The sequence below is a fragment of the Nannobrachium achirus genome (assembly GCF_963921795.1).
Source record: "Nannobrachium achirus genome assembly, chromosome: 2".
Classification (NCBI taxonomy): Eukaryota; Metazoa; Chordata; class Actinopteri; order Myctophiformes; family Myctophidae; genus Nannobrachium; species Nannobrachium achirus.
In genome coordinates, this window is record NC_137811.1 from 4737534 (window position 1) to 4761635 (window position 24102).

Consider the following 24102-nt stretch of genomic DNA (forward strand, 5'->3'; position numbering starts at 1 on the left):
CCAGTGCCTTCAAAGGGAAGGGGAAGGTGGGGCCCTTGAAAAAGCTGGAGAAGAATCTGAGGTTTTATGAGGCATTTCGTCAGCTTGGTGATGACTGGAATGTCAAGCCTGAGGTGATGAGGCAGTTGAAGGAATTTGTCTGTCTACTCTATGGACAGAGTCGCGAGACTTCAGTGGACGTCGCCCGTGCCAAGTTACTGCGGAAAATGGTGGGAGGGGATGACAGACTCACTTCAAAATCTAATGTTGACCTGGCTCGCCTTCCTCCATGCTACTCAGCTCTGAAGCCACACATCCAACGTGTGAACCACCGTGTTGCCTTATACAAGCGAGCTGATGAAGCTATTGTGGAAAAACCAAAACCATATGATGAAGGTCAGGGACCGAAGGGGTTTTGAAACCAGTGTGGTCCTGCAGTCCAGTCCTACCAACCTCACTGGTTGATCTCCTTGACACTGGAGAGCATGGACAAGAAGAGGAAGAGATAGAGGAATGTGAGGACGAGTTAGACTCTGATGATTTCTATGATCATGAGTGATTAAAGTGATATTTTGTTTTGCATAGTGCAAGCTATTTTATAGAGTGTATACTACTGTGTACTATTGTTCATTTGACATTTCTGAGGATGATTTCTTTCAGTGATGTTGTGCTATAAAGCTTGCTTAAAAACTCATCTGTCTCGACACTGTCTTATTTTAAAGTTGAATGCAATATTGCTATGTCATACTTGGTTAAGATTTGATTATATTGTAATGATTTGCACACCAACATGGCACAGGCACATGTGGCCACGTTAAGAATAGTTTCACTGAGATTCTTGACCCTCAAAACATAGATCTAGTCACCTTATGTGTTCATTTAAGTGCAAAATTGGCAGAGATATAGTGAATATCGTCTTTCGATAATGACAGTACTAATTTGCATAATGATGGAAGATGGGACATTTTTACAACATTTTAACTGATTAGAAATATATATCCAGGGGGTTTCATGATAACCCCACTAGACTACGGCTTCTAGAAAGCTACTGACTGAAAATTGCACTCTCTCAGACTGGGCGTATAGCGCAGACTTTTGGCTACAGAAAGAGTAATGTTCAAGATTGAAAGGTCATCTTGGGCTCAAAATGAAGCTTAGGGGCATAGGAAGTTTTCTGTATACAAATGGAGCAGTGATATTCACCATAAAGTGCTGGAAATTAGTCATCTTTGTTGTTATTTGTCAAGCAGACAGTATATTTTTTTGTGTTCCTGGGGATGGTGGATTACCTATTTAAGAATTCAATGGTAGCAAGACCCAAAATCCTATTTTGCTACTTACCCCTATGTGTCAGGATACTTCATGCCAAATTTCAGACTTCCATGTCTAGTTATGTAATTTTAGTGAATTAATTTATGGCTTTACACACTTTCGCTAGAGCCATATACCAAAATGGGGGTTTTCAGGTTTTTTGGGGTAGTAGGGACATTTTTACAACTTTTTAACATAGCTAATCATTTTCAGCACATCTTTTCCAATAAGGAAACACTGTTTAGAAAAGTATTTCCGGGGGGTGCATGAGAAGTACCTCAATCTACTAGACTATCCTAGATGACAAATCCATTGAGAAACAGACCTTTTCTCTCCACGGTCACGGAACTGCCATTTTTTACTCTACTACATGCACAAAATGTACATAGGACCCACACACCATCTTCACACCATCTTGCAACTTCAAACTTTTTATTTATTTTGCAACGTTTTGGTCAAAGACACGCAATTGGAAATCACACCACAGCTCTAGGCGGAACCGCTTGTTTCGTTTCACCAGCATCGACAGATAGGGTTTGGTTTAGGCATAATTTTACTGAGGTTAAGGTTAGGTTTAGGCATAGTTTTACTGAGGTTAGGTTTAGGGTTAGGGGGTTAGAGTTAGGCATAGTTTTACTGAGGTTAGGTTTAGGGTTAGGGTTAGAGTTAGGCATAGTTTTACTGAGGTTAGGGTTGGGGTTAAGGTTAGGTTTAGGTGATCGGACCACCCGACACCTCCACACGGTGCAAAAGAAGCGCTACCTAGCTCCGGTTCAGCCAATCAAAAGCTTCCATGGGCGGGGTTTGCCTGGAGCTGTGGTGTGATTTCCAATAACACGTCAAAGACCTTCTTCAGGCATCTGCTGACAGGTAGTAGCCAAACCCCTAGAAAGAGAGAGTTATGACACTTACGTCGACTCCCATTGTAAGCGTGGAAAGCCAGCTTAACCTAGCCTGGCGTTGCTCATACTAATTCCTCACTGCGTGCCGGATATTACAGGGGGTGGTGTTGTGCAGTCTGGTTTATTAACCAGGCTAAGCACCTAGCTTACTGGAGCCTGTTCTCATTCTTAGCGAGCCTTTGCTGCTCTTCAGCCCTGTCCGCCCCCATTATAACCGAGGCATTTTCACTCTCTGGTAAGTAGACTAAATCACGTCTTTTTTCCCCCTTTTAATAATGTTGTCTACCTTGGAGAGGCCCGTGAATGCGTTAAAAAGGGGAAAAAGACATGATTTAGTCTACTTACCAGCGAGTGAAAATGCCTCGGTTATAACGGGACTGAAGAGCAGCAGAGGCTCCCTAAGAATGTATGTATGTATCATCAAGAATATACACACATAAGATCTACTAAACAGTGAATCACAGTGTATGTCAAACTATACAATATAAGAAAAAAAAAACATTATTACACCTCAATATAATACAAGATAAGAATAAAAAATTATAAAAAAAAACAGCAGAGAAATCTTTCAACTGTACAGAAAACACTCAATTCACTTCTCAGGCAGGATATTTGTCCTAGTGCCTGAGAATACATGGGTTATTTGAAAATAGCAGATCTACAAGCTCACAACACGCATCACAACATGATGTGAGCTTGTAGATCGGTTATTTTCAAACATTTTAGTACTTAAACTGTTTCTCCAGTGTGTATACGCTGGTGACTCTTCAGGTCACGTAACTGACTGAAACTCTTGTCACACTCTTTACAGAAAAGGTTTTTCTTCTGTATGGAATGGATACGCAGGTGACTCTTCAGGGTACCTAATTGACTGAAACTCTTGTCACACACTTTACAGTGAAAAGGTTTTTCTCCAGTGTGGATACGCTGGAGACTCTTCAGGTGACCTAACTGACTGAAACTCTTGTCACACTGTTTACAATAGAAAGGTTTCTCTCCAGTGTGTATACGCTGGTGGCTCTTCAGGTCACTTAACTGATTGAAACTCTTGTCACAATCTTTACAGTGAAAAGGTTTTTCTCCTGTGTGGTTACGCAGCTGGTGACTCTTCAGGTGACCTAACTGACTGAAACTCTTGTCACACTGTTTACAATAGAAAGGTTTTTCTCCAGTGTGGCTACGCTGGTGTATCCTCAGGGTACTTAACTCACTGAAACTCTTGTCACACACTTTACAGTGAAAAGGTTTTTTCTCCAGTGTGTATACGCTCATGTCTCTTCAGGTGACCTAACATCCTGAAACTCTTGTCACACACTTTACAATAGAAAGGTTTCTCTCCAGTGTGTATACGCTGGTGGCTCTTCAGGTCACTTAACCGATTGAAACTCTTGTCACACCCTTTACAGTGAAAATGTTTTTCTCCTGTGTGGATACGCAGGTGACTCTTCAGGTGACCTAACTGACTGAAACTCTTGTCACACGCTTTACAGTGAAAAGGTTTTTCTCCTGTGTGGCTACGCAGGTGAATCTTCAGGTCATTTAACCGACTAAAAGTATTTTCACACTGTTTACAACAGAAAGGTTTTTCTCCAGTGTGGATACGCAGGTGACTCTTCAGGTAACGTAACTTACTGAAACTCTTGTCACACTGTTTACAGATGTGAGTTTTCTTATAGGTCTTTACTTCTCCTGGTTGAGTTAAAGTCTTGGTAAACTTTTGATGACTGAAAGAGTTTGGCTCATCTGTGTCTCCTTGTTCCTGGCTGTTTACAATTCTGGTGATTGGCTGGAAGGATTCTGAGGGGATCTGTCCATTTATGGGCATTTGGCAATAGAGGTAGTCATGGCTTGATTGAGATGTGAAGTATGTACAATCAGAAAAGCGGACCTTGGTCTGGGGAGATTGAGACCCCACTCCTTCCTGGAGTGGCGGTTCATCAGTCCATCTATACATGGACTGTGATAGTGGGAGTTTTAGGTTCTGTTGGGTAATGGACAATTACTTTATCCTCTTCCTGTTTTATATCTCCTTCTCTCACAACTCTGCATACGGGTGGGTGACGTGACGTAACGTTTTCGCTGTCCTCGGTGTCAAACATGTATAAATAAAAAATATATTTGTCAAAAACCTTCTGAATATTGTGCAGGACATTAAGCTTTATGTGAACTTACTCAAGATTAAAACATTTCATTCCTCATTTCTTCAGAATTTTCAACCAAACATGGCAAAACTCATATGGTGTGACTGTCCTGACCTTGTTTCTCAAAGTGGGAACTTGAATAAAACTAAGAAAAAGAATTGCTAAAAATCATTTGAAAATGAATTTAGGCTAAAAAAATGTCTATTTGTGAGCCTATATCTTTTCAAAGTCAAAGCATAATGTTTTCAGTCATTTCTGATCAAAAACATTTTGTCCCCCAAACCAAAATCATTTGGTGTGACACTAGTTTGGACAAATTAAACAGGCAATTATTTGGACACCTATTGGCTAGAGAGGTCCTTCTTCTGTAAGGCTATTCAGCACTCCCAGCACAACTGCAAGACAGGTGTCTGAGGTGAGTTATGATTTTAACATTTTCATGAAATGCCATCTTGTTGAAACTTTGACAAACTCACCACTTTGGATGTCTGTTGGTGTGACACCTTTTCATTAAAAAAAGCTTAAGTTATTTGAAGTTTTGGTCATATTTCCATGTAGATCTAGGTTGCTTTGTTATAGCTAGCATGCTGTTAGCATGCTAATGTGTACATAGTAGCCTCAAGGTAAACCTAAATGCAGAAAACGTAATATGGTGTGACACTTAATCATAATGGTGTGACATGTCTGCTTGTCACGCCATATGACTTGATTGTCACACCATATGATTTATACTGTATTTAACTACAGATATAACAATAAATAACAAAGTTCCATGTTTCTTTTGTACATTTAAACATTTGTTTTAAACATTTTTACATAAAATGTAATTTAGCTTCATTCAGTGATACTTCAAATTCATCAGACAGAGCAGAAACCCCTTCACAGAAACCTTAACATATTGTTTCAATCTAAACAATATTTTCTCTTTGTCTTAAACTATACATTCCATTTTCTTTTGTCAGCTGGAAAATGACAAGTGCTGAGAGAACGAGAAAGTACAGGGAGAAACTAAACAATGACCCAGCAAGGAGAGAGGAGCCAAAGGGGCGAGACTGCATTTTCTACGAAGAGCAGGAGGTTGTCTGTGGCATAGCAGAACCGCAACAAGGCAGCCGGTTTGCTACCCTCACCAAATACGACTGGCTGATGTACAATACAGTCTAAATGTATAATCTAATCTGATCTAATACTTTTGTACTTTCACTCACTGGACTGGACAGTGGACAGTGTTAAGGTAGGACCCGAGACAAAACTAGCGAAAATAGCTGATCTACAAGCTCTCAACACGTTGTGCTGCGAGAGCTTGTAGATCAGCTATTTTCGGAGTTGCGCAACCCAGCACTCTTTAGCTAGTGGAGATGTGGTGTAATGTCATGATTCTTAATTACATTTGTTCAACACAAAATGCTGTGTTCAAGTTCAGGAGACTTCGGAAAAAAGCAATTTACCTGAATGCTGAGTTCTGTTTCCACTAATTGGTGTTAATAAAATGTTGCCTTGGCTCCAAGTGTGGCTATGCGCCTTATTGTCTCTTTAGGATCCTTCTGCCATGGGCCGGCAGAAGACTTAGGTGTGCGTAGCATTCCTGTGCACATCCTCATCATCCATCTACTACTACAATTCTTTCTTATCCCATGTTAAAGCCCTACAATAATATCCTGTTCAGAAATATTAAGGCCATGTTATCCTGGGTAATTGTTTAATCAATCAGTAAAGTTCAGTACTCACTAATAGGTAGGTTAAAACACAGTTTGCTTTGACACATGAAGATATGATCATACGGTGTGACACTAAATCATTTGGTGTGACATTCCAAATAGTGAAAAATCATACCTTTATTAATGATTAAACCAAAAAAATGTTTATGGATTACATAGAGAATATTATCAGGAAGAGTCACAAATATTTGTGTAATTTTAGAGAAAGTTTTGACAGAATACATTTAAAATATGTTGTAAGATCATGAACATGGGCCTCACACAGAGTGTCGATTATGAAAAAAATATACAGATATAATTAATTTTCAAAAAACTATAGTGGATCACTGATTAGTTATGATAAAGGACTTTGATAAAGTGAGTAACTTAAGAAAGATGTACTCCATTTTCATTTTATGAACAATTATTTTCATGTCACACCATATGACGATTTTAGGCACAAGTACAACAAACTGCTGAATAAAGTCTGTCTGATTCCAATAAAATATCTAAAAACAAAATGTATTTCCATAAGGTTGAGAGTGAGTAGAACAAAAGTAAATAACTTTTATGCCTGCAATTTAAAGTTTTTTTAAAAACACATTTTTTGGGGCGTCACGTCACTGACCCATACACAAACTACATCATCTGGCCTCTGTGGAATGAAGTTAATTAAATATATTTTCAAATCTTATAATCGGACCTTAGTCACAACACAACCGGTTGCCGTGCATGCCTGACAACGCCGATGTGTGCAGGCTGCCGCCCCTCCAATTTGGGCACCAGCTAAGTGGTGTGGTCCTGGACGGCCAGCTATCATTCAAGGCACACATTGAATCAGTCACTCGGTCCTGTAGGTACACTCCGTAACATCTGTAGAATGAGACCCTTCCTCACCCAGGAGTCAGCCCAACTCCTCTTACAGACATCTGTCATATCAAAACTTGACTACTGTAACTCTCTCCTCACTGGCCTCCCGGCATGTGCACTTAAGCCTCTCCAACTGATCCAAAATGCCTGCCAAAATTCTCATACTGTAGCACTTACCGCAGCACTCACCTACCCCAACAACCATACATGAAAGCTAGACAGCTTTTTTTGTTCATATAAAGCTACCTACGTCTACCTACGTTATTTTTCTTTAGATTGATATGTCTATGCATTTGATGCATTAATGTTGATGTATTGATTTATTACCTTGTTTATTGTACTGATGTATTACCTTGCTTATTGTAAGTCACTCTGGATTCTCTGCTAAATGCCTAAATTGTGAATTGTACGTAGAAAGCAGCTGCTAGTAGCAGCACGTCAAGTTACTGCATGTGTCATATAAACAAACGTCAACCCTTGACCTCCGGTCGGTGGACTTAAAAATAAGAGCTTTTTTCTGGGCGCGTCGCATCAAATTCTACTTTGTTTTTACCCTAACCTCCTAGAAAATGAAGACCCTTCGACATGTAGACAGGAGGAGCCGGAATTTGAACCGTCGATGTACAGTATGGATCATTGGCCAACCTGCTTTACCTACTGAGCTACAGCCGTGTGTGTGTGTGTGTGTGTGTGTGTGTGTGTGTGTGTGTGTGTGTGTGTGTGTGTGTGTGTGTGTGTGTGTGTGTGTGTGTGTGTGTGTGTGTGCTTGCAATACTATTTTGTGGGGGCCCACAGGTGCCCACAAAGATAGTACAATCGGAGAAAAAGACCTTGTGGGGACAAATTTTAGTGTCCCACATGGCAAGGGTTAGGTTTAGGGGTTAGGGTTAGGGTTAGGGTTAGGTTTAGGGTTAGGGTTAGGGGTTAAGTTTAGGGATAGAGGTTAGGGTAAGGCCACAGGACTTGCATAAAAATGAATGGAATGTCCCCACAAAGAATTAGAACCGTCCACAGCCCTCCTCTGAGACACAGAGCCCTATTTTGTTTGTCTTTTACCGCCTGGTACAACAATTGGGTAATTATATTTGACAACAAGGGTTGTTTATTCATTTGTAATGCTAACAATTAAAATATTGTAGTGTAGAGTGTGTAGATGGGTTCTATTGTTAACTGGTGGGCAGACTTGGTAAAAAATTTATTTTTGGGCTCGCCTGAAAGGCGAGAAAACTATGTTATCTTCATTATTTATAAATATGGCAGTGGTGCTGGAGTATTGGTTGAGCTTCACATGACAGTTAGCACGCTGCAGAATATAGTCACGAGCGAGCCCACACTGTTTCGTAAGAACAGTATTTCTAGTAATTTATTGTAATCCTGGACACTACACTCCCTCTGCCAACTTTGGGAGACAACAGACTGACGTCATGCTTCCTTCTATGCATGATGAGACCAAGTTGCTTCTTTTCACCTGACGGGGGAGATTCCCCAGTTGGACATAGCGCATGGAAGGAACACATTATTCCGACCAGTTCTTTTCCCCTCCATGAGGCGCCATGGCTGGCCAGAGGCAGTATAGAGACCAGGATTACCGCAGTTTTTTTGTGACGGTACCCACCCTAGGAGACACGGGGGAGAACATGAAAACTCCCCACAGAAAGGAACTTTTGCCAACCACACCTAGGGTATGGGCACTGATGGCATGGAGGAGAGAACAGGCCCCCACGGCCCAGTGTCCCCAGCGGGAATCAAACCCAGGACCTTCTAACTGTGACAGCACTACTGACTGCACCACCGTGCCACCTTTGATACTTTTTACTTAATTAAGTAAAACATTTGAGTACTTTTTCCACTACCGGTTCAAGCTAAGTCAGTGGGTGGTTGGGATGATGTCCTTGAATGCTCTACTTGTCACTTGTTTTTACAGCAAGTGGCTGTACACGTCTGCCAAGCTCTGGCTGCGCTCGATGTACTCCTTGTCGATGAGCACCTCAATGCACTTTTTGATCATGCTAGCACTGGGGCTGAATTTGATTCTGGGGTCAATACTCAACTGGTAAATGAGGGTGTTGTGTCGCAGCCTCTTGCGGGCCTTCATGATCCTCACTATAGCAGCTGTTAAACACAACTTTGAGTCCTCACTTTCACTGTCTACAGTTCTCTCCATAGGCAGTGACAGCATCGGCACCAGTAGCGTAGCGACCCCCCGCCGGGCCCCGATGCGAGGTTTTCACCACAGCCCCCCCCCCATGCAAGGTTTTCACCACAGCCCCCCCCCCCCCCCCCCCCCGGTCAGAAACAGCGCAGCACAGCGGCTGCCAACACAATAATATACAGTAGGCAACAGCTGCCATCAGAAGACACAATATAACAGTATAAATCAGGGGTCTTCAACGTTTTCAGGTCAAGGACCCCTTGGTTAAGAGAGAGATGGAGCAGGGACCCCATAACCTTTTCATAGATTCCATATCTACAAACTCACAAGCTTGTAGATCGGCTATTTTCGGCTACAGTTCTCAGATTATGGATGGACACTAGTTCAAGTGGTTAATATTAAACATTGGAAGATTTGGAGGACCCCCTGTAGTAACTCTGTCTAAGGACCCCCTGTTGAAGACCCCTGGAATAAATGGTATTAATTACCTTTGAGTGGAAATTCTGTTCCCTAATCCTCCTCCTCTGATTGAGTCACGGACTGCACAACATATGTCAATAATATCCTACTTGCTTCTGTAGCCTGCAACTCTTTTTGTTTTTTAATTGGGTGGCGGGCCCACCAAAGAAATCAGATATTAGTTTCAGAGCCATTCTGTAGAAATTACCGATAACAGCCCTAAACGCTAAACAGACGGCAGAGAAGATTCTTCATGCCTGCCGCTAAAAGTAAACAGGAAACAGCTGTCCTCAAAGCAACTAGTCTGGATCACATTGCGTAATCAGTAGCACTCGTCAAGAGGGCCAATAGAGTGTCTTCTCAATCCGGTAAGCATTTCAAAATAAAAGTTTACTTTATTTTTATTTTTTATTTTTTATTTTTTTATTCCCCGGAGCGGTGGCGGGCCCTAATGCCTCCGGGCCCTAATGCGATTGCATCGGCTGCTTCCCCTATAGCTCCGCCCCTGATCGGCACCACCACCCTGAACCGTTTAGTTTTACTGGCAAAGTCCATATTTAATGAAAATGTGGACTCTTCATCTATTTCCTCCTTTTGCAAGTTGCAGTTGAGAATCTTGGCGTCCAACAGGGGCTTGATAGTCCTCTGTAGCTCCAGCAGCCCCATCTGTGTGCTGACCTGCAGCACCTTGGAGGACACTGTTTGGCTGTCATTGAAGGCCAACAGCACAGCCATTTGGCATGTTGTCACAATGGCCACGTAGGGCTTGGACAGATAGTTGATCTGGACCTCTCCTGTGCTGTAATTGTGCAGCCAGGTCAACCTTCTACTACTACCGAAGAGCTGCTTATGGAACACTTCAAACATCTGTACCCTCTCCTCTAGTTCTTGTGGTAAGGCGAAGGGGGAGAGGTTACGCACCAAGGGCCAGGCTTCTAGATTTAATACATGGAAGTGGAAGATGATGTCTACCACAGCCTTTTTGTTTTTTTGGTAAACAAAGTTGGTGAACTGATTGTTGAGGTCGGGGCCCCTTGACCCCACATCCGTCAGCATTAGCCGGAGCTGACGCGTGAACACGTTCCCACACATCTTTGTTAGCGTGTTGATCATGGCTTCTTCTGAGTCCATTGACAATGAACGGCCAGATAGTAAACGCTTGGCTAACATTCTGGAATATAATCTCTGAAATACATCCTTGTCTTCCAAATACTTGAACACTATGCTGAAGCTGGTTAGTTTGTCCTTCGTCTCGCTCTCCGTCCTTCCCTTTGCAGGCTTTTTCAGCAACTTGTCACAGTACCTGGCCAGCAGTTATGGGTCTTTCGAGTAGTTCACCACAGGATTCAAAGCCTTATCGAGTGCACTTAGGAAATAGTGATCCCCATTCAGAACCGTGTTAATGAGCCTAAGAAACTTACCATGAACCTCCAGCACAGACTCAACAAAGCGGGTGGGCCGATCGTCCTGGGAGAGGTCCTTAGTGGCTCGGAGGCCCTCGCTGTGGATGTGGTCCTGCAGCTCCTGGTTCATGTGGGATAAGCCACCAGACACGGTCTGCAGGAAAATGTACATATTGGCCATGTCGTCTGCCTTCTCTTGCCGGATGATGTTCTGACAGTTTTCAAGTAAGAAACCCCGCTGGCCGCCAACCATCCTCTGCTGGCATTCCTGAATGACTTTGGAGGTGGTACTGGGTTGCAGCCCCGTTTAATCCCGATTTTTTCCCAGACATAAGAATATTCAAATATTGTGTCATTAGTAACCCTTTGAAATAATAAATTATATTTTTTTGAAATTTTCATGAAAAAGTAGGTGAAAAGGTGTGTTTTATGATCGGTCACAATTGTGACCGGTGGGATAATGTGTTGTATCAACCTTTTAAAGGGTATATAGTAAATATAGTTATTCTAGAAAGTGATAATCTTACACCAAAGGCCATAACTACCTACCACCATATTGCATCCCTCATTAAACTACCTACCAGTAAGACACCTAAGGGTGAAAAGCGACCTCGCCCTAAAGGGCGAGGTCGCACCATATCTTGGTCATCTGGCCAGTGATATATATCGGACCAGTTACCTAGAGACCCCTGGTACCCATAGATATTCACTGATATGGGCTTAATATTGATGACATCATCAATATTGATGACATCATCAATAAAAGGGATTTGGTTCTCCTGGCATCATAGTGATCTCCATATCTCCATATATGGGCATAAAAGGGATTTGGTTCCCCTGGCATCACAGTGACGTCAGAGTGTGAGAGTCAGCATGATGTCAGAGCGGCAATCCCATAGACCGTAAAAAAGTGTGACGGACGGACAGACACAGACATGATGTGCCGTTTCTCATAATAAACTGCAGTTTCAACCATCCACCATCTAACTATCTACATACCATGATAGTGCATCCTTCATGTAAAGACCTACAGTATCTACCACCATACTGGGTCCCTTATCTAACTACCGGTACCTACCTACCACCTTACTGCAGCCCTCATACAACTACCTACCTACCACCATACAGCATCCCTTCTTCTAACTACCTACATACATACCAATCACCATATTGCATCCCTCATCTAACTATACCACACCATACTGCATCGCTCATCTAACTACCCTCTTACCACCATATTGCATCCATCATCACCTACCTACCACCATAATGAATCTACCTACTGTACATACCTACCTACCAGCAAACTGCATCCATCATCTAACTACATACCGGTACCTACCACCTTACAGCATCTATCATCTACCTACCTACCTTCCTACCGGTACCTACCTACCTACCTACCTACCTACCTACCTACCTAACATACTGCATCTATCATCTAACTACCTACCTACCACCTTACTGCATCCATCATCTAACTATGTACCTCCATACTGCATCCCTAATCTAACTATTTATCTATCTACCTACCTACCTACCTACCAAACACCACAGCAGTATGGTCTACCTACCTACCTACTACCATCATCCCTCATCTAACTATCTACAGTACATTCCCACCAACATATTGCATCCCTCATCTACTACCTACCTACCACCATACCGTGTCCTTCATCTAACTACCTACAGTACTTACCATCCACCATACTGCATCCCTCATCTTACTACTTACCTACCACCATCTGTGTGGCTGGTTCTACAGACAGGGCTCTCCATATATGGGCACAAAAGGGATTGTATGTATGATGTCAAATGTCATAGCCGTCATAGGACTTTCACATAACAAATAACTGAGTATAAGCATGTTTGGGGTCTCACAGCATATACAGTACAAGGATCTCCATACATGGGTACCAGGGGTCTCCATATATGGGTAACTGGTCCAATATACGTACATAACTGGTCAGATGGCCAAGACATGGCATGACCTCACCCTTCATGGCAAGGTCGCTTGTCGCCCTTAGGCGTTTTATTAGTAAGTCATCGTTCCACTCATCTACTTGCATAAATTCAGCACGTGCATTCAACAGCCTGGCTTGCCCCTAATAACCTGTTTGCCCCTAATAGTCCATGTCTGACACATCACTATCACAATCACTGAGGACAGCATCTTTCTCACTTTGAAACACTGCAATGTTGCATGCCTTGTCTGGGAGCTAATTCTCATCCAACATACCAGTAAGACTCAATAATTGGGAGATAAGCGACCGTCAGGTGGCTCGGGGGGGGCGAGTTACGGCCTTTTTAGCGGGCTGCAGTGGCGGGGGTCCGCCGCAAGGTGGCGCTCTACGCACGGCTGTCTCCGCGCCGCCGAGGCGGACGTGTGGGTACCGGCCCCAGCTCTCCCGTTCGCTCCTAGCCTGAGTTACGGCATTTTATGTGCGCTGCCGGCATTTTATGTGCACTGCAGTGGCGGGGGTCCTCCACTAGGGGGCGCGACCACTTTTGCATCCGTTCTGGAGCACCAGGAGTCGGTAGTCCCCGGGAATTCCCCAGTTAAAGTAAAAGAAAACAGCAGAAAGAGAATAATTTGCTATGTGCATTAGTATGTGTATAGCTACAGTAGTTGCTAATGTATTATCCCACCGGTCACTATTGTTGCCGTCGATATGTTTGTTCGTTTTATGACCACACTGAACACATTTGAGTAATTGCAAAGGCATACACCAATACTAGACTTCTTAGAGAAGACGTGTACCAAAAATCATGGTCCTAGCTTTATGTTAAGATACTTTACTAACATTTTCTTTTGGGGCTTTGATGCTTCCATCCTCTCCTCTTGGTGCAGACAGGAAGTAAACAGCTCTGGTCATGTGACAATTTAAAGTTAACATGTGACACTGCACATATTTGATTGGGACCCTTTAAACTTTTCAATAATTGCTGGAAATGCATGAATGAATCATTCAATAACATTTTATAGCCTCATAAATGAAGAAAATAGTTACGGTCACTATTGTGACCGGTGGGATTAAACGGGTTGACACCGCGCCTCCTCTCCTTTCAACCTGGCTATGACCTTTTTCATATACTGTGAACAGTTGGACATTTTCAGAAGCACATTGGATTCCCATGCATAAAAGTTCCCCATTTGTGTCAGAAATGGCTCCTCGAGAAATTCCTCATAAAACACGGTTGGGAGCTTCTTCTTAATGTGCTTTTCTATTTGGCCAAAGGAGTCTAGTCGGAAGGTAGTACTGACTTCATCTTTGTTTTCGTTGAGGTGCGTCCGGATCTGCCGAGCTTCACAGGGCTGGAGCATGAACTCTCTCCACGTGTCTAGCGCCATCTTTTGGATCTCGCACTTCCGATTTTCTGCTGGCACACCTTCGTGCAGAGTGCTGATGTTACTGTACAAACTGCCTATTTTGTCAGTGCCGTTGCTGTACTCCTGCCAGTATCGTTCGTACATCCGAGAAGCTTTGTTTGATTCCACGAGGTACGCAGACAACTGCCGGACGTGGTCTTTCAGAAACACTCTGGTCTGTGTGTGTAATCTCTCTGGGTTTGCATCGTACAAGTCATACAGGTCATGGATGCTGCCATTCCATCTACCTCTCTCCACATCAAGCGTCAGAACGGCTTCGAGCGCTGTCTGGAGATTGTTCCATGCCTCGTCAAAATCCACCATCCTGGGCCTCTTTATTTCTAGTACATATGTATGGCTTCGTTTAAGATTCTGGACTATAATTCACTTTTTAAATAGTTTAGGTTTCTAGTACGTCTGCACATTCTAAAGATTCTGGACTATATCTCTCTTTTAAAATAATACAGTTTCCCCACTGTCAACATTATCCTGTAATGATGACACAAAGCAGCACACTTTGCTTTATATCCTGCACCACTAAAGTGACATATATGATCCTTATAGTCTGCACCACGACAGTGACGTATATGATCCTTATAGTCTGCACCACCACAGTGACATGATATAACACTTACATCACTGGAGTGTCATCTATCTTATCTATATACATTTGCCAAATCTATGTATCTCTGTTTCTGTATGTGTCTATGTTTATGCCCGTAACCAATCACGGCCCACGGGCCATGGGTCCGTAGCCAATCAGAGAGGGGCAAAGGGTGCCGTTATAACATCGAGGCATATAGAGCGACCCCTTCCTCACTCCGGTGTCGAAGCGTTTTCCCCATGCATTTCTTCCATAGACATTTCATAAAGTGTTTATTTAACATCTTTTAAGCCTCTGACAAAGCCACCCCGGCTTGTGAGGAATCATGATTATATTCAACATTTTTTGAATGCAACGATTAATTAGAAAGCTGTAAAAAAGGGCAGGGTACAAGCCTGTGTACACTACTGCAAACTACACTCCCGGAATGCATTGCGAATGACATTTATTTCCTGAAATATGTCCCATAATTCACGCTCAGTCTAGTTATCCAGACCAGCATATGGCCTGACATGTAGTGATTTTCATCTCTGTGGACGCTCTTATCTTCATCTTTAATATAGTGCATCATATTTGTAAAAGACAGACACTTGCTCACGGAGTTCTGCTGAAGTGCAATAATCTACTGGGCAGACAGGGGGCAGTAGCTATTTCCGCGGCAACCGCAAGATATACAAAAGAAGAAGAACCTCCACCAATCACAGACGTCGATTTCACCGGATGTACATTTCTAGCGGTATGGGTAATGCAGTTCTTCTGCGATCTTGATTAAAACATGTTTTTACTAAAACTAGAGTGATTGCATACATTCTACAGGAGCATATAGAACCATTTTACAACCACAAGCCTACTGGTAAGTGTTCATTGAATTTGTATGATTGTATGGCTGGTAATGAAATCCCCTATGGGGTAAATGAATGGGCAGTTTACTTCCGACACCTCACTGCGATGCTCAATGCTCTATATAAAGGCCACGAGAGGGGCCGTCTCTGCCCGTAGCTAATCAGATGGGCATAAAAGTATAGGCCTATATGTCCGATCAGCTTCACATATAATTTTGGCCAACCAAACTATAAATGGGCCAACCTCTAGTCCAATTTTTAACTTGGTCAAACAAACTTGTCCGCGTAAAGTAAAAGTACTCATTATGCAGAATGCCCCGTTTCAAGTTCTCAAATGTATGAAAATCTTTTGAAAATGCTCACAATGCATCACGATGCGACACGTTCTGAGCTTGTAGATCGGCTATTTTCAAATGGCCGAAATGTATATAGAGCGTGGTGTAATGTATGTTTTGTAATAATGATCCAAAAATTCTACAAACTAACTAGATTTCAAATAAATGTAGTGGAGTAAAAGTATTTTGGTATGGTAAATATTTGGATCCGAGATGTAGTTGAGTAGAAGTAAACATATTGGAAATTGGAAATACTCAAGTAAAGTATAAATACCTAAAAAGTACAGTACTTACGTGAAACTACTTAGGTACTTTCCATCACTAAATGCTACAATAATTTTGCCTGGCAAGGCCAGTCAAAAAGGTCTGGAATCTCTGTGTGGAACCAGGTCAAAATGTAAAAAAAATACTCTGGTGATAAACCCACCCTATACTTGCTTACTGGGTGGGCCCTGATTGGTCCCTCACAACATAAAAAAAAACAGTATATATATATATATATATATATATGTCACGGTTAGATAGAGAAACAGTTAGATAGAGAAACGGAGCGCTTGCCGTGCGGCACAGGCGGAACAAGCGGTCGCCACAACAACGTCCTCCAGGCGGAGCCGCTCGATTGTCCACGACATTGCAAGCGGCGCGAAGGCCAGCGGACCTTGGTCCTGCTCTTCGCCCCCGAGCGCCGCAGGCACGAGTGGCCGCGAAGAGCGGGCCAGGACCGCGCGGCCGGCGGAGCGCCGCGCGAGTTACGAAGCCTTGGTGAATGCAATCGTTATATTTATGCCCAGGCCGTAAGGCCTGGGCAAGCTAGGCTAGGCTAGGCTAGGCTAGGCTAGGCTAGGCTAGGCTAGTAAATAAAGAAAGAGAGTCGCAAACGAGTGACGTCAGCGCCTTCACTAGTGAATGGCTGTCGTCGCCATCTGGTGGTGATTGGTGTGTGGTGAACGACAAAACAAGCGCTCTTACCACAGTCTAACCGAGTTACCCAAACTAACCTTAACATATATATATATATAGGTCTATATATATGGTAAATGGTGCATTTATACATCGCTGCTATCCAAAGCGCTTTTCAATGTGCATTACATTCACCCATTCACACACATTCATACACCAGTGGAAACCATGCAAGGCACCAACCTGCTCACCAGGAGCAACTCGGTGTTCAGTGTCTTGCCCAAGGACACTTTGACATGTAGAAAGGAGCAGCCGGGATTTGAACCGCCAACCTACAGTATGGATCATTGGCCAACCTGCTTTACCTCCTGAGCTACAGCCGCCCTGTGTGTGTGTGTGTGTGTGTGTGTGTGTGTGTGTGTGTGTGTGTGTGTGTGTGTGCGCGTGCGTGCGTGCGTATGTGTTGTGTGTAAACCTTAGTGTGGATAAAACAAATTCTATGTTCTCTGAACTGCAGCCCTAAAGATTTTCAATCGAGGAGGGACCATGTCTGCGGCATTTAAAGGACAACTTTGTTTTTTTAACATAAGGGTTCATATTTTAGTATATAATTAGTTATTCTACAAGTCGAGTGCTAAATTGCTTTTGCTCGTTTTTACCGTTTTTTACCGGACACCTGGCGGCCGGTTGGGGCATGCGAGCAGGCTGCTAATACTGTATGTTTATAGATTATAAACCAGCAAAATCTTTACTATCGCTTCCCTGCCTGGAATGGAATGTGTGTGTCACCGTGCCTGCCTGCTACTCTGGCAGCCCCGCCTCTCTCTAGCAAGGAGCAATAAGGCTGACTGAGGGTACTCGGAACAGGCTTGGCTTGAATGGCTTCGTCTACTTTGTTTCTTCCCAGCTAGGAGAAAGTAGGCTTACTGGAAAAGCGTACTAAAAACATTAAAATGGCCTACATCGACTCTACTCTACTGCAAGGATGGTGTACTATTCACAAGGATATATTATAATTCACAAGGAGCTAACACAATAATGTTTCGTTGTTGTGCTACACAATGGAAACAGCTACGATTAGTTTCCACAAACCCCCTTTACAATGTCTACATACTTTGAAAATAGCCCTAGTGATTCTGCAAATGGACATGGAAGCCTTGAGGGATAAAGACTTTGGAGTTTACAGTATTCATTTCGACAAAGTCACATAATCTTCCTTTGGAATGTGCTCTTTTTGTATGCTATTTTGCATTCAAGCTGTTTGGAAGGTGTGAAACAGAACGACAGGACTGATGGGTGTCTGTCTCAACCATCTTTGCAAATCGCCCTGATTTGCAAGTCAATAGAGATGTATTCATTTATTGGACTAGCTGCTAGCAGAACTATTCAAAGTTTGTAGCCTACTAGTACTGGCTGGCTGAGCATATCTGTCTGACAACAGTGGCAACATCTTCATCTGTGTTCTTTGCCTCACAATAAGGACGTCCATCAGGTAAATTATAATTCCTTATCATCTTCTGAAAAATATTGTATGCCATGATGATGGTAAAGAGGAGACATGAGTTTGTGGTCTGAGTGAACGGCGACGCAGAAATGAATGCAGCGGTCGCTTGGCTCGTATCGCTGATTTTGTGCTTCGAGTCAGCAGTGACTAGTTACCTCCCACATTCCATCTCTGTCAGGCTTAAAGGCACGGTGTTCCATTGTTGGAAGATTGTTTGGGTCTACAGTAAATAGTATTAAATAAATCGCCGATTTATTGTGTCTTAATAGACAGAATAGCAGCTTGCTCGCATGACCCAGCCCCTACAATCGGTAAAATCAAAAAACGAAAATCGACCGAAAGCAGTAAATGAAAACAATTTAGCACTCGACTTGTAGAATAACTAATTACAAACTAAAATATGAACCCTTATTGTAAAAAAACAAAGTTGTCCTTTAAGAGTGTCAGCGTGGACCGCAACGCAGTCATGGCCAATACGCCCATTGTAGAGCTGTTCATTGCTGTGCCTGGCAAGTATAAGGATCTGGTTGAAAAGCACAACGTTCAACGAGTGAAAATCTCTGTGTTTGCTTTACGATATAGTTACAAACATTGAATACTCATCATGACAAACATTTAATGTGTGGCTCAGTTGACAAATTAAAATGTATCGGTGTGTCATAGAATATTTGTCTCCCCCACAGAGATGCCTAGTGAGAGTAGGCCAATGGCCACTGCTTCAGTAGCCTCGGAAACCCAGGCTTCTTTTGGCGATCGCAAGAAAAAGAAGCCTGGGCGATCGCGTTATGATCACTGTTGTAGGAAGTGTAGAATTTCCCTAACCAATCAGAGTGCAGAGAGCGCCGCACCGAATGTGTTGACGTCACACCCTGTAGACAATATGCCTTCCGGTGTGTTCCAAGATTTCTAGCGGAAGTCTGCGTTTAACGGACGTTACGTCATGCGGTGCGGGTCTGTTTACATTCACCAGCGAAAAAACTGAAATAGATTGTAGCTCTTATCTCACTCTTAATAGGTGTAATATTGCTTGAATCAATGTTTTTGTTTGTATGTTGTTTATTGCGAGCGCAACCGACGGAGCAGGAGACGTAGACCAGAGTTAATTTCGTGCAGGGAATACGTTTACAGGAACACCACACCGTGAAAATAATACAGCTTCCGGTGAAATTCCTACGGCGGAAGTTGAACGCTTTCTGCCTTCTATTGTCACCAGGCTTTTCTCTTCGGAGATGAGTAAGCCTGGCTACGCGAGGCTATTGACGTCATGACGCAGCAGCGCTCTCTGCGCTGAGCAGAGGAGCAGAGGGGGGTGGGGGGAGGAGAACACATGCTATTGGCCAGAGACTTGCGGAGAGATTCGCCACGCCCGCCCATCTGCCTACACAAACTGTCCGCGTTAGGTTAGAGTTAGCTCCTTTCGGAACCCCTCACTCCACTGCTACTCCGGCTGGGTCGACGATCCGCCGTTAGCGAACACTTCTTACCTTTGTTGAACATTCTATCCAAAAAGTGACGGGTCTCTGTTAATCTATAATCGTTTTACTTCTTTATCGTGGAAGAAACTCGAAGCACTGGGATGAAATAAAGACATTATGTCGCTCAAAAGATCAGCCGGTTCTGTGTTTTTTAGACATTCCGGAAGTTGCAGCCGCATAGGAAAACATTACAGCCTCCCCTGGTCACGTGGTATATACACAACATGGAAACACAGAACCAGCTGACCTTCTGAGCGATATAAAGTCTTTATTTTACCCCAGTGCTTCGGTTTTCTTCCACGATAAAGAAGTAGAACGATTATAGATTAACAGAGACACGTCACTTTTTGGATAGAGTGTTCACCAAAGGTAAGAAGTGTTCGCTAACGGCGGATCGTCCACCCAGCCGGAGGATTCCGGCATGCGACCAGTAGGAACCCCATCTCGGAGCTGCGTAGCAGTGGAGTGAGGGGTTCCGAAAGGAGCTATCAGGGGCGTTATAGTGTCTTAGATAGTGGGGGGGCTGACATAGCTGCGCCCTCATTCGCGCGCGTGCACGTCTCGCGCACTGAAAATTTCACGGTTTTGATCGCGTTTTATTCGGGTTTCCGCGGTTTATTTTTTGGCTAAACAATCGGGAACGGCACACTACACTTTCCCTTTGCCTCTCTCTACATGCACCAGCCAGCAAGATAGTCTATAGTTATAGTAGATAGAATTCTTGGTACCAACACTCCAACAGACAGACAACACCAGTATCATATAATCATTCAGTTCCAAAAGCTTTTCAGTTAATCTACTTAATTTTACACCACTGTCTACTACAGCAAGCATGATGGTATTGGTTCCCAAACGTTTTAGCCCGTGAACCAAGAGAAACTAAACCCAAACAAGTAGAAGTGAAAATAGCCGATCTACAAGCTCACAACGAGTCGCTTCGCGCTGCGTTGTGAACTTCTGGATCTGCTATTTTCAGGACCCATACAATGTGTCCACAACGCTAGCCCAAACAGTGTTAGCCAGCAGCAGCATAGCATCCATCATTACTCAAACTCTAATATAGCCACAGCCACCGACTCACCAATTGCTGACTGAGTGACGATGAGACGAGCAGGACGATGTTTAATGCCTTTATAGCCTACATGGTCTTGTCTTGGTGTTCCGTTTATATTCCTTTATGCCTGTGTTGTTAATTTCACCACAAGTCCATCATGACGCAAGGTACGCACGGACGACAGAGAGGTGTTAAAGGGGCGTTCTTTGAAACCCATTTCCTTTATTTTTTTCATCTATACAATCGATCATTCAACATGTTTATTGTCCTGGAAATGGAAGTAGCCAAATAGCCCCTACATGCCACTGATGCAATTTTTTTAATTATATGAATATTTATTTTTATGTTCCACAATAGGGGCCCAACCCATATTATTGAAGTAACTGAGACCATTAAATTATAACACTTAGAAGACTTTCTTTTCATCATCCATGATTCAAGGATGATGAAAAGTCTTCTTTATTAAGTGTTATAACTTAATGGTCATGATACAAGATGAAAACAGAATTATATTGTCCAACTTGACCATAGCAATTATTACAACCAGTTCACCTGCAAATTAATAAAGCATGCAGACTGAGACAAGGCTGAGAGTGCTCCAGTATTTTATTTTTGTAATACTGACGAATAGCCTAGTCACATTACTAGACATAAATGACACTTTTTTTTAACAGAGGTAGAATATAAATTGTACAAATTAAAATCAAACAACTTTGGACGTAGAGATTGCAAATAATAGTAAAATTAAATAGTAAAATTAAAACTGGTGGTTTTACATAAAGTGACATTCACAAAAATCACTAACTGTACAACACAGAGGACCCCTTAGTTGAGAGGGATGTAGCAGGTTTCATTTTTAACTGCACAATCATAAGTGTATTTTAGATTCATGTTAATTAATTTACTTTTCCCCCACTACAAACCTCTTAGCCAAAAATAGCCGATCAAAAAGCTTGCAGATCTGCTATTTTTGGCCAAGGTTCTCACAATGTGGACAATATTCAATATAAAATAGAACATTTTTCTATCCCACATGGATTTGGCGGACCCCTTGTAGAAACTCTTAAGGACCCCCTAGGGATCCCAGACCACCTGTTGAAGACCTCTAACATACAAATTACAACAGTAAACTGCACACTGGAAGCACTAGTTGGCAATACTACTTACTGCCTAAAGTATAATGCATCCAAAGGTGCTTTTTCTTTCGTCGTTACGAGACCTTGCCTTCCGTTCAACTTTTCAAGCTTTTGCTTGTGAGCATGACAAACAGCTACACCGTTCAGACGCGATTGTGTCATTGTGCTCCGGAGCCATTTCTTCAGCCTCCGAAGACCACTGAACCCTCTCTCTGCTTCAGCTGATGACACTGGGACAACAACAATAAGCAATCTCACAAGTGCTTCAATTTGGCTAAAGAGGGCACGGACCTCCGTACAAACGCCCTTTAGAATACTGACAACTTCACTGCTTGACTTGTAAGCAATCCTGTCTCTGAACAGTGCGAGCTGTGTCTGCAGACGTTCTGGATGGAGCTCTGGGTAGTTTCGCACAACATCATGTACCTCTCCGGTTAAGAGGACTTGTTCCAGATTTTTTATCATTGTCAATCCTTCCTGCTCAAATCTTTCCTCAATCTGCACAGCCACAACATCAAGGGCTTTGTAAAACTCAGCTCTGTAGTACTCAACAGGGGATGCAGGTACATGTGCAGCAGCACTGCCAGTGTATCGACAGGGTGGCCTATGGAAACGTGGACATGCAATTGGAATTAAATTATGCTTCCGACACATTTCTGATGCCTTGCTGTGTAAAGTTTGGTAAGTATCTGGGTTTCTTTCTTTCTGCTGTATCTGATTGACCTGTTGCCATCTCACATAAGAAGCCAACACTTGCTCATATTGATCCAACACAGCACGCAAAGCACCCGTCTGAACAGTCCACCTTGTGGGACAAAGTGGCCGAATGGCCTGCTGTGGACCATCCTCAGCTTTTGTGATTGCCTTAAAGGTGTCCTAAACAGAACACCCAGCTCATTAACCCATTCCAGAGAATTTTTAATAAAAGCTGAGGCAGTGCAAGCTTGCTGAGTTATGATATTTACACAGTGTGCTCCGCAGTGCACATAAGGAGCAAGTGGTTGTTCTTTTTGAATGATGGCCTGTGCTCCTTTATCAGACATGTTTGCTGCGCCATCATATGTCTGGCCACGTAAGCTTTCCATTGGCAAATTGAGGCGTAGCAAAACATCCTTTATCACCTTTGCCAGATTTTCACCAGTGGTCTGTGAAACCTCATACAAGCCAATAAATTCTTAATGTACAAGCAAATCTTTATCAACATACCTTAAGCACAAAGCCTCTTGCTCTTTTCCTGACAGATCTCTAGTACCATCCATTATAATGGAGAACTGGAAGTGTGGAAAGAGTGGATTTTTAGGGTCTCGAATGTCCTCAACAATCGACCTAAGAATGGAGTTACTCATCAAGTTAAGGAACTCATTTTGAATAGTTCCTGATGTGTAAGACTTTTTACGTTCCAACCACTTTGTGAGGCATTCATCATCTTCTGCTTTGTAGCCTTCTTAAGAAGTTGCTCAAGGTTACCTTCACCAGAATCATGGCCTCGAAGCGCTAATCCCTGCCTTGCCAACAACTGAATACCACCAATTATTTGTTGAAGACATGCCCTTGCTTTGTCATGCTGTTCTGCAGTCACACTAGCGAGCTGAGACTGAACTGATCGGTCTTCATAGAAACTGGCATTTAAAGCCACCTTGTGACAACCAGACTTCTCATGTAAATTGAATTTTTCATAGGCCTTTTTCCAATTTTTGAACCCTGTAGAAATTGGCCAATGGTACTGAATACAAATTTTAATTGATTGAAGATTGTATTAGCAGATTTGCATAGGAACAGGTACAGTTTCAAGACAAGTCAACTAAAAGGAATTACCCCAAGAAAGCATTACACTTGTTTCAATTGAGATCCTTTTTAACGCATAAAAACATTGAACATTTATACAGGATGGCCTATGCACTACTATAAAATGTAATTGCATCTTTCAGTTCTCCTTCCAAAGCAAAGACATAGTGAGCAGCCCAGCTC

The 24102-nt window shown here is 42.8% G+C and overlaps 1 pseudogene across 1 annotated transcript; it reads right to left on the reverse strand.

The window, feature by feature from the left end:
* Positions 1-433: 433 nt before the first annotated feature.
* LOC308308636 (cullin-2-like) lies at positions 434-23616 on the reverse strand (annotated as a pseudogene). Its single transcript has 5 exons — positions 23602-23616; positions 23341-23405; positions 10054-11204; positions 8823-9012; positions 434-455 (listed from the first exon to the last, which is right to left on the reverse strand). The product of its transcript is annotated as a cullin-2-like (transcript).
* Between the last annotated feature and the right edge of the window lie 486 nt (positions 23617-24102).